This window comes from Aegilops tauschii, chromosome 2, assembly GCF_002575655.3.
Source record: "Aegilops tauschii subsp. strangulata cultivar AL8/78 chromosome 2, Aet v6.0, whole genome shotgun sequence".
In the NCBI taxonomy this organism is placed as follows: domain Eukaryota; kingdom Viridiplantae; phylum Streptophyta; class Magnoliopsida; order Poales; family Poaceae; genus Aegilops; species Aegilops tauschii.
This window is the reverse complement of record NC_053036.3, coordinates 126,236,957-126,246,801: the sequence shown is the minus strand read 5'-3', so window position 1 is coordinate 126,246,801 and position 9,845 is coordinate 126,236,957. Positions and strand designations below refer to the sequence as shown.

The 9,845-nt window shown below is 48.1% G+C and overlaps 1 long non-coding RNA gene across 1 annotated transcript; it reads left to right on the top strand.

The window, feature by feature from the left end:
* Positions 1–2,418: 2,418 nt before the first annotated feature.
* On the top strand, positions 2,419–6,695 carry LOC109772428 (uncharacterized). Its single transcript, XR_002235094.4, has 3 exons — positions 2,419–2,572; positions 5,093–5,158; positions 6,059–6,695. It is a non-coding gene; the product is annotated as an uncharacterized lncRNA (long non-coding RNA).
* Positions 6,696–9,845: the final 3,150 nt, after the last annotated feature.

The window sequence follows — 9,845 nt, the reverse complement described above, 5'->3', positions numbered from 1 at the left end:
CGATTGATACAACTAGAACTGGATACTTGAGGTGATAACTGGATAGTATGGCTCTGGGATTGCTTTCTCGCAGGGAGTCGAGAAAGGATCTCTGGCCGAGGTTGATAACACTACTACTACTTTACTTTATGCTACCCTTATCTCTTCTGATGCTGCAAGACGCTTGAAGATGCTAGTCTTCGATAGGCTAGGCTTTCCCCTTCTCTTCTGGCATTCTGCAGTTCAGTCCACAGATACAGCCCATTTCATTGATACTGATGCATATGTAGTGTAGATCCTTGCTTGAGAGTACTTTGGATGAGTACTCACGGTTGCTTTGCTACCCCTTTTCCCCCTTTCTTCTTCTTTCCGGTTGATGCAACTAGATGTCGGAGCCCGGGAACCAGATGCCACCGTGGGTGCCTACTACCACGTGGAGACCGCCGACGACCAGGAGTAGTTAGGAGGCTCCCAGGCAGGAGACCTTGCCTTTTCGATCGATGTTGCTTTTGTGCTAGCCTTCTTAAGGCAAACTTGTCTAACTTATGTCTGTACTAAGATAATGTTGCTTCCGCTGACTCTTGTGTATTCGGGCTTATGTATTCGAGCCCTCGAGGCCCCTGGCTTGTAATATAAAGCTTGTATTATTTTTAATTTGTGTCTAGAGTTGTGTTGTGATATCTTCCCGTGATTCCTTGATCTTGATCGTACACATTTGCGTGTATGATTAGTGTACAATTGAATCGAGGGCGTCACATGCGTCCCTTCCTTGGCCGACCGGCCCTAGGGGAAGGAAAGGGGAGGGGTGTCCCCTCCCGCCTTTCCCTCCTCAGGTGAGAAAGGAAGGGGCGCCACCCTCCCCTGCCTTCCTCCCACACCCAGACATGGCCGGGGGGGCGGCTTGGTGCAGGACCCCAAGTGGGATTCGACCCCACTTCGGTGCCTCCAGGCTGCCTCCTCCCTCCCCCACCTATATATATGTGGGAGGTGGCGCCTAGCACAACCACGACAATTGCTTAGCCGTGTGCGGCGCCCCCTCCACCGTTTACACCCTCAGTCATATTTTCGTAGTGCTTAGGCGAAGCCCTGCGGAGATAACTCCACCATCACCGTCACCACGCTGTCGTGCTGCCGGAACTCATCCACTACTTTGCCGTCTTGCTGGATCAAGAAGGCGAGGACGTCACCGAGCTGAACGTGTGCTAAACGCGGAGGTGCCGTACGTTTGGTACTCGATCGGTTGGAGAGCGAAGAAGTTCGACTACATCAACCACGCTAACAAACGCTTTCGCTTACGGTCTACGAGGGTACGTAGACACACTCTCCCCTCTCGTTGCTATGCATCTCCTTGATAGATCTTGCGTGTGCATATAATTTTTTTATTTTCCATGCAACGTTTCCCAACATAAGTGATGTAAAATGTTGTTATATATGCATCTGCATGAGATGCTATAAGAGCATCTTCAATAGAAGATGCAAATTTGGAGATGTAAAATTTTACATCTCCAAAAAGTGCTTTTTGCATCTAAAAAAAGCCTCAACACCAAAAAAATCGGGGCGGTGGCAGTGGGGACGGCGGCAGCGGCGGACGGCGGGGGTGGCGAATCGGTGCGGCGGAGCAGCGGCGATTCGAGGCAGAGAGAGGAGGAGAAACAATGTGGGGGCGGCGGCGAAGGTGGAGAAGGGCCTCTTTGGCCGGAGGAGGAAGCCACGGTCGTCGGCGCCAGCCAATCGCCCCACCGCAGCCGCGTCCGGTTTCGAAATTTTGGCCGTCCGAGGTTGGTTCGGGGAGCGCCATCTGACTCTTCACGCCTCCACTACGTGGCTTGGCGGCCCGCTACTTCTTTGCAAGCAGCTCCGGCGCGACGGCGACCGGCCGAGGTGGGGCAAATCCGGGGCGGCGGCATGGAGGCGGAGGCCAAATTGGGGACCGTGGTCGCGCCGACGACGGCTGCGGTGAGGTGGGTTAGACCAGCAGCGGGCGGGCGGCGCCGCGGGGTCATGGGCCTCGGCGGCTGGCGGTCGCGCAAAAGCCAAATGAAGACAGTTGTGTGATTGATGTGCGACCGCCGTTTTTACATCTATTGTAGATGAAGATGCAAATTTACACCACGAAGTATTGTATTTTACATTTTCAAAAAGCAAAGATGTAATTTTTTAAATATTTACATCATTTGTTAATGTAAAGTTAGTTTTTTAGACAAGTTAGTTATTTTTGCATCTATATCATTATCTATTGTAGATGCTCTAAGGCCTTGTACAATGCAAGGTGTTTAGAGCAGATGCTTAAAGAAATAAATCAGGCTTTTTCTAAATACATGTGTTTATTTGTATATGATAGACGCTTAATTAAGTGTCTTTCATGTAGAAATAGACATCGGTGCTTCAAAAAACTCAGTTTATTTTCTAAGCACTCCCTAAGCATTTGTACCTAAGACTACCAAACACGCCTCCACGCGCCTCTCGGCTCCCGCCCTCCGCCGCCGCCGCTCGCCACCTTCGGCGTGGAACTTCGCCTGTCCCCTCCGGCGTGGAACTCCGGCCCTCTCCACTGCCGCGTTCCTCTGCCTCTCCCGCCGGTGCCTGGGACAAGGTTGGTAGCCGCCTCCCCAATCTCGATTCTCTAGGATTGCTTTCCTGTTGGGATTCCTCGACAGTACGGGTTCTTGATTCTTGCCCTTCTATTCTTAAATAATTCTACGAAAGAGAAATGTAAATAATCGCCCTCTAAATGCTTACTGCGTACATCTGATCTTCTCTTGTAAGAGTACAAGTCAAATTAAAGAAGGGAAGCTTGAACTTTTGATGCACGACCTGCAACAGCAAGATTTTTGCTGCCGTGTGGAAACAGAGCGGCTGTTTTTCTTAGTAAATTCACCATCATGTGCCGAGGCGTTCGTTACGGTCTATGGTCATTGAACTAACACCCATAGTCATAAGATCCGGACAGGCGACCCGGCAGAGATCCCAGGTCATTGACCTGGGGGTTGGGCCGGCAGGTCAGAAGTGGAGTTACATGTTTTTAACTTACATTTTGTATAATTAAATGTAAGTATATCTCAAAAAATAAAGGTTAAAGTACAACACAATATTAGGTAAGGTAAACAAATCTGGTCGAGAAATGAATAATAGCCAAAGATATTGTGCTATCTTCTGTTTATGCTAAGTATAATTAGTTTATGTAGTATTAAAAAACACATGGGTTATGCAACACAATGTAATATTGATGAGCAAATCAGTGCGCTAAGAATAAGCACTAGCTGTACTAGTATTATCCTATATCAATCTACAGTATACAAAATGGAAGATTGTAGAAAACGTTCTTCAATTATTGGTGTAATATATATTTCATTCATCAACTATTTTTTCTTGTACTTTTGCCCTAGTTATCTAAACCGGGTAGATCTAGCCCTCACAGGGTGTTTTTGTGTTGACATGCACCAGTGTGGATCATGGCCTGTTAAAGAAATGTGGATCATAGCCACCTTGAATAGAGTAAAATCAATCTTCCCCAACATGTCCACATGTACTACTAGTCCACTACTAACAAGTCCATTTGTCTCTCTTTACTTCTAATGGCATCTTTATAACTAAGTGACACTGCGTCTAGGCCGCCTTCCACTGGAATAAACTACTTCGAAGGACTTCGTGCCTCTGATGGTGACCCTCTTCCTAATCCCACTCGCTATCGTCATCTCGTTGGTAGCCTTGTCTACCTTGCTGTTACGCGTCCTGACATCTCCTATCCTGTTCACATCCTGAGTCAGTTTGTCTCAGCCCCCACCTCTGTCCACTATAGTCACCTCCTCCGTGTTCTACGATATCTTCGTGGCACGATCTCTCAGCGCCTTTTCTTTCCCCACTCCAGTTCTCTTGAGCTCCAGGCTTACTCTGATGCTACCTGGGCCAGTGATCCCTCTGATCGACGATCGCTGTCTGCTTACTGTGTCTTTCTTGGTGGCTCTCTTATTGCCTGGAAGACAAAGAAACAGACTGCAGTTTCTCGCTCGAGTACAGAGGCTGAGTTGCGAGCCATGGCCATGCTGACGGCTGAGGTGATCTGGTTACGGTGGTTGCTTGAGGATTTTGGTGTGTCTGCTGCTCCCTCGACTCCCTTACTGTCAGACAGTACTGGTGCTATCAGTATTGCGCGCGACCCGGTGAAGCATGAGCTCACCAAGCACATCGGTGTGGATGCCCACTTTGTGCGTGCTGCTGTGCAGGATCAGACTCTCGCTCTTCACTATGTGCCCTCTGAGTTACAATTGGCTGACTTCTTCACGAAGGCACAGACTCGAGCGCAGCATGCCTTTTTCCTCTCCAAACTCAATGTTGTTGATCCATCATGAGTTTGAGGGGGGGTGTTAGATGTGTATAGTCTCTTTTCGGTATATCCCCATTGTATAAGGGGTTTCCTGCACCTTACCACACATGTATATGTAATGGCCTTTGGCCCTCAGTAAAGTTAGTTGCCCATTCCTAACACATATAGCTCCATGGGCACTGTTTGGCCCTGCACTGGTAATCAGCAAAATCGCTTCTTCCTTGTTGTGGATCCAGGGAGTGGAAAATGGCAGCCTGTTGGTCACAAAGGAAAATGTTCTAAAATTAACAATCCATCAACAGCAAAGGATATGGAACAAGAATGCATTTAAAGATTAATTGGATACTAACACATGATGATTAATCTGATACTGATACATGATGATATTTGTTGAAGTCCTTGATGCATCGGTCGGCACAGGGCTTCCTTACATAGCTTGAGCTTCAGCTTATGGGCAAATAGTGGGGCCAATTATATTTTGCTGGCCTGTGACCATAATTGGTGCGGAGTGGCCTCTGACGGTTTTTGTGGCTGTTGGTAGCTCTAGTCGGGCTGTTTTTACCTTTGCTGTTAACATTGTTGCAGCAGCTGAACATACCGTTTACCTTTTTTTTCTTGTTCTTTTTGCACCTTTACGGATGCTCAACGGTATCCCTTTTGATAGTGGAACCTGACCCATATTGGATCGTATGGGAAAAAAAGTGGGGCCAATTATGATTCTTATTCTATACTAATGCATGGAATTGAAATGGGCAACTAACAACTGGTTTTCTGGTGTGCTTATTTTAGGCAAACTGGATGAGCAAAAAATCAATGGTCGACCAAAGGAGGTAAAGAATCAAGATCAACAAAAAGGTACAAACACGACTTCCATATATACTACAGAAAAAAGTAGCTGCAGCTATAACACAAATGGGACTTTAAACGTTGAGTCTGTATTGATCTCTATATCTTAAGACTCTAAACACTATGATTCATCTGGGAGATTTCTGAATTTGGTCTAATCTTCATGGAACAAAAGGTAAATAGGAGAGTTAGAAGAGAAAATACTAGCAACAGTCACCAACCTGATAGCATTCGGCAATGAACTCAACCGACAAACACTCTTTGTAGATGTCATGAATTCCACACAAATAGCACACCTTGCCTCTTGCAAATCCAAGAACAGGTGAGAAATAGAGGCGGAGGTGATCTCCTATTCCTAGGGTGGCTTTGAGCTCAAACCACTGGGAAGGAGCTGATTTCGACTTCCGAATTGTTCTAAAACTTGTCCATCCCTAGGAAGGGAGGTTGGGGCTGTTAAAGATAGAAATATACATGGATTTCATACTTGGATCATTTTCCGTTTGCTGGTTTTCTATTTGTGGTTAACTCATGAACATGTGCTGTACATTTTCCTAGAGCCTGATGGAATAAACTAGTTGTGTATATATTCCTAGAGCCCGATGTACTGCTACATTTGCCACCTGCTGCCATGGAGTTTTTTTTGGAGGCGGGTTGTGCCATTCTTTCTGAAATTAGAAGGAAACAAGCAGTATATTTTTGGTCCCTCAACCATCACTAGTCTAGTCTATTTCTAGTCCCTCAAAAAAAAATCATCAGCAATTGCAAGCTTTTTTTTATGTGTAGACTTGATGAATATTTTGCAACCCTGATTGTTTGACAAATTTTAGTATGTGTTTGTTTGTTTTGACTTATTTTGCAACCCTGATTGTTTGACAAATTTTAGTATGTGTTTGTTTGTTTTGACTACAGCACCAATAATGAAAATTGGCATGTCTTCCATTTACCTTACGGCACGTTGGAGGGCTCCAGATTCGGACGCGTGCTACATCTGTGGACAGGACGGTCACTATGAGCAGTTTTGCCAATACAATTATATCTATGGGCAATATGGGTTATATGGCCAACACACTTGTAGAGCAAACTGCCATCCTGGACAACACACAATGGCCATGGCTTGTCGGAACTCTTTGCAGAGTCTCATACGTGTGAATAACATGCCATCGCGCTTCTGTACGTGGGACCTTCGGAAGCTTTTGGAACCATTCGGACCATTGCTGATGTGCCACGTTCCAATGGGCAGTTCTGAAGTGCGCAGGGGATATGGGGTTGTGATCTTCAAGGATCTTGGGAATGGGATGTTAGAGTTGTGTCGAATAATGTGTACAAGGTAGGTTATAGTTGGATTATGAGTTGTATTGTGTTTACATAGGATGTGGAGTTGTGTCCTAATAGGACACTTGTATCCTAGGCCTCTCATATATAGTGGGGTAGACACACGATGTAACCTATGCCAACATAATAGCACAGGCGCGCAAGGGGGAGCCGGCGGCGTGTGCCGGCGCCCGGGTGGCCGGTGTGCGGTATTGTGACGGTGTCAGGGGAGGAACGCCCGTAGTCAGTCCCGGGGATGTAGCCATATCGGTGAACCTCGTTAACAAATCTCGGTGTCGTGCTCGTGTGATTGCTAGGTCCTTGAATGATCAACGGTATGCCTCAGATTTATTCTAACAAGTGATATCATGAGCTAGGTTGTCCGGAGGCTGCGGATTGTTGATTTAGAGGAACGATGGAATCTGATATGCAGCCGGCCATCGGCGTGGTTCTCAGCGTGATCGAGAGAAGCAATCTGGAAACGCGTGCAAGCGGCTGCGCCGTCACGGCAGGACAGCAGAATCTTGGGCGATTTGGGCAAGGCGTCGTGTGCACGCGGTGTGCCGGATCGGATTGTCTCAGCGGCGGCGACGCGTATCGACCTGGACGACTGGCCGTATTCGATTCGAAGCTTGTGAGGCACAGGTGCTGGAAGCCTATGTCGGGATAGGGTCTCTACAGCAGGACGCGTGGAAGTGTGGTGGCCCAAGGCGGCGCTGCAGGGCAGGTGGCCCATGAGGGCAGCGCAGGGGGCGTGGCCACGCACAGTCGCGGCTGGCTCAAGGAGCTGTGACGAGGCCAGATGCATGCGTGCGAGCTAGCAAGCCGGAATTGGTTTGAGAAAAAAAATCTGCAACATGTGGTATTTGACGTTAGCATGGACAGCAATTGGATTAAAAAAAAGGGAGCATTGGAAGATGTGGCGACACACTTCGTGTAGTCACGATAGCTTCCATGGAAGCAGTTTTTTTTATGCATTGCTAATTGCGTACGGTGTTTTACCAGGAGTTTAGCAGATTGGCAACGTGCATATAAGGTTCAGAGGAGCTTGAAAGTGCATCGTGAAGATCATGTATACACAGGGGCGTCAAGACATGCACGGATGTGCAAGCGGTCCTGATGCGGGGTCGAGCATGATAGCAGTCGGATATGTTCGGCTGGGCCAGACTTGCCAGTCTGGCGGATTGACGCAAGTCGGTTGGTACAGAAGACGGTGGTGGGATCGGCAACGACGACATAGGAGCGTGATGCTGATGGTGACCGACTTCTGGGCGTGGAAACACGTGGCGCGGGTCCCGAGGGCTTGTGTGGCTTCGACAAGACTATGGCGCGGGGTTGATTCAAGGTGATGTACACACGGAGCTTGAAGTCGACGGGGCGCGAGGGTGGACTGATCATCTACCATGGAGTCATGTTGAAGGTGGAGATGGAGTCTAGAGGACTTCACTTGGTGCTGATTGAGGGGCTACGGCGTAAGTCGACAGAGAGTCGAAGCCTATTCAGCGAGGGAAAAGCGAGTGACATGCAGTTTGGACTGGAGCCCAGTGGTCTGATGGAAGCATGAAACTCGTCATCGGTCGGTGATGATCGGTGGTACTCTGCAGTGGGGGTTGAGTGGTGTGGGTTCGCGACCCTTGAGACTCGACCGGGACAGCGGAGGCTCGACGCGGTAATAGCGGCGAGGCGTGCGGTATGCACGGGACATGGAGACGGGCCAGGGCTCTGGTGGTCATACATGTGGTGAGACAACTGCGAATTTGACTCGGAATGACTACAGGCAATGGTGAAATTCCTTCAAGTTTCAGACAGACAGTTAAGAAAGGAGCGGTGATGTTGAGTTCAGTTGGGAGCACAAACTAGAGTAACAAGGAACTTAATTTTGCTCGAGTGTTGACTGTGGTCAAGAAAAGGAGGGACTACAAGTTGCAGGTGGAGTCATATGGAGTCTTTGGAGTAGCAGCGGTACTCATGGGATAAGCTCAAGTCCAATGTACATGGAAGTTTGACGCATTGACGAATTCAAGGTGGTGGAGAATATTCGCCAAGGTGGAGTTTGTTAGAGTTGTGTCGAATATTGTGTATAAGGTAGGTTACAGTTGGATTATGAGTTGTATTGTGTTTACATAGGATGTGGAGTTGTGTCCTAATAGGACACTTGTATCCTAGGCCTCTCATATATAGCGGGGGTAGACACACGATGTAACCTATGCCAACATAATAGCACATGCGCGGAAGGGGGAGCCGGCGGCGTGTGCCGGCGCCCGGGTGGCCGGTGTGCGGTATTGTGACGGTGTCAGGGGAGGAGCGTCCGTAGTCAGGCCCGGGGGATGTAGCCATATCGGTGAACCTCGTTAACAAATCTTGATGTCGTGTTCGTGATTGCTAGGTCCTTGGATGATCAACGGTATGCGTCGGATTTATTATAACAGGGGAGAGGGCAATGGAAGCGCTCAATGGCCATCTTGTAGGCAAGAGTAAACTGCGAGTTGACTGGGCTTATGCAATGGCCCCTGGTGGTAGACCAAGGGAGAAATGCAAGATCTCGACGACAAAGAGGGTTTTCAAGAGGCGGCCTCCGCTGCAAGGTGTGCTCGCAACGAACCACTTGGTTGGTTTTCATTCAAAGCGTATCCGTTTCCTATATATTTAGGCGTTCCTGACTCAACGGTGTTTCCAGGGGCCGGGAAACAGCGAGCTCTTGGTTTTCTCTTACCCAAGTTTTGGAGATTCTACCCCTTCTGTAATATCCTCTTGCTTCGGCAGAGGAAGAGCAACGAAGAGCGCAATGCAGGTCTGATAAACAAGACAGTGCCGATCAATTTGCCAGGGGAGGGACGTAAGTCACTGACGTTCATCATCTTTGGCTGTTTCACTTTCAAGTCCTTATTTTCTTCAACCGATCTCATATATTACGCCAACTTGCATTGACAATTACATCTGAATGGTAACTTCTACTATACTATAAGAGTTGAAATTGGTAATATTCTTGATTCGAACAACTAGAGGAAGATCGTTATCGATAGAACCAGGGTTTAAATTCCTTTTTAGGAAGCAATGTTTGAAGAGGGATTTGGTTACGTGCATGTTTTTTTTTCAACCATGAAGTGCAAACTAACATAAGTAAGTTTCTGCTGCCTTTCAGGAAAAGAAACCAACATGGAAAGTAGTGGTGCCATCAAAACCTGCTGGAGGGATCCAGATGCTAAGTTCTGCTGGATCTGCGGAGACGAGGAGCCAGGGCACGCGGAGCCGACGTGCCCTTACAACTACCTATCTCCCGCCTCATACGCTCCCTGCAGGGCGCGGCTGCTCCTCTGGCAACACGAAACCCGTCGCGCATGCCCGAGGCCTAAAGATCTGGATGCGACCAGCTTAAGGCGGCTCA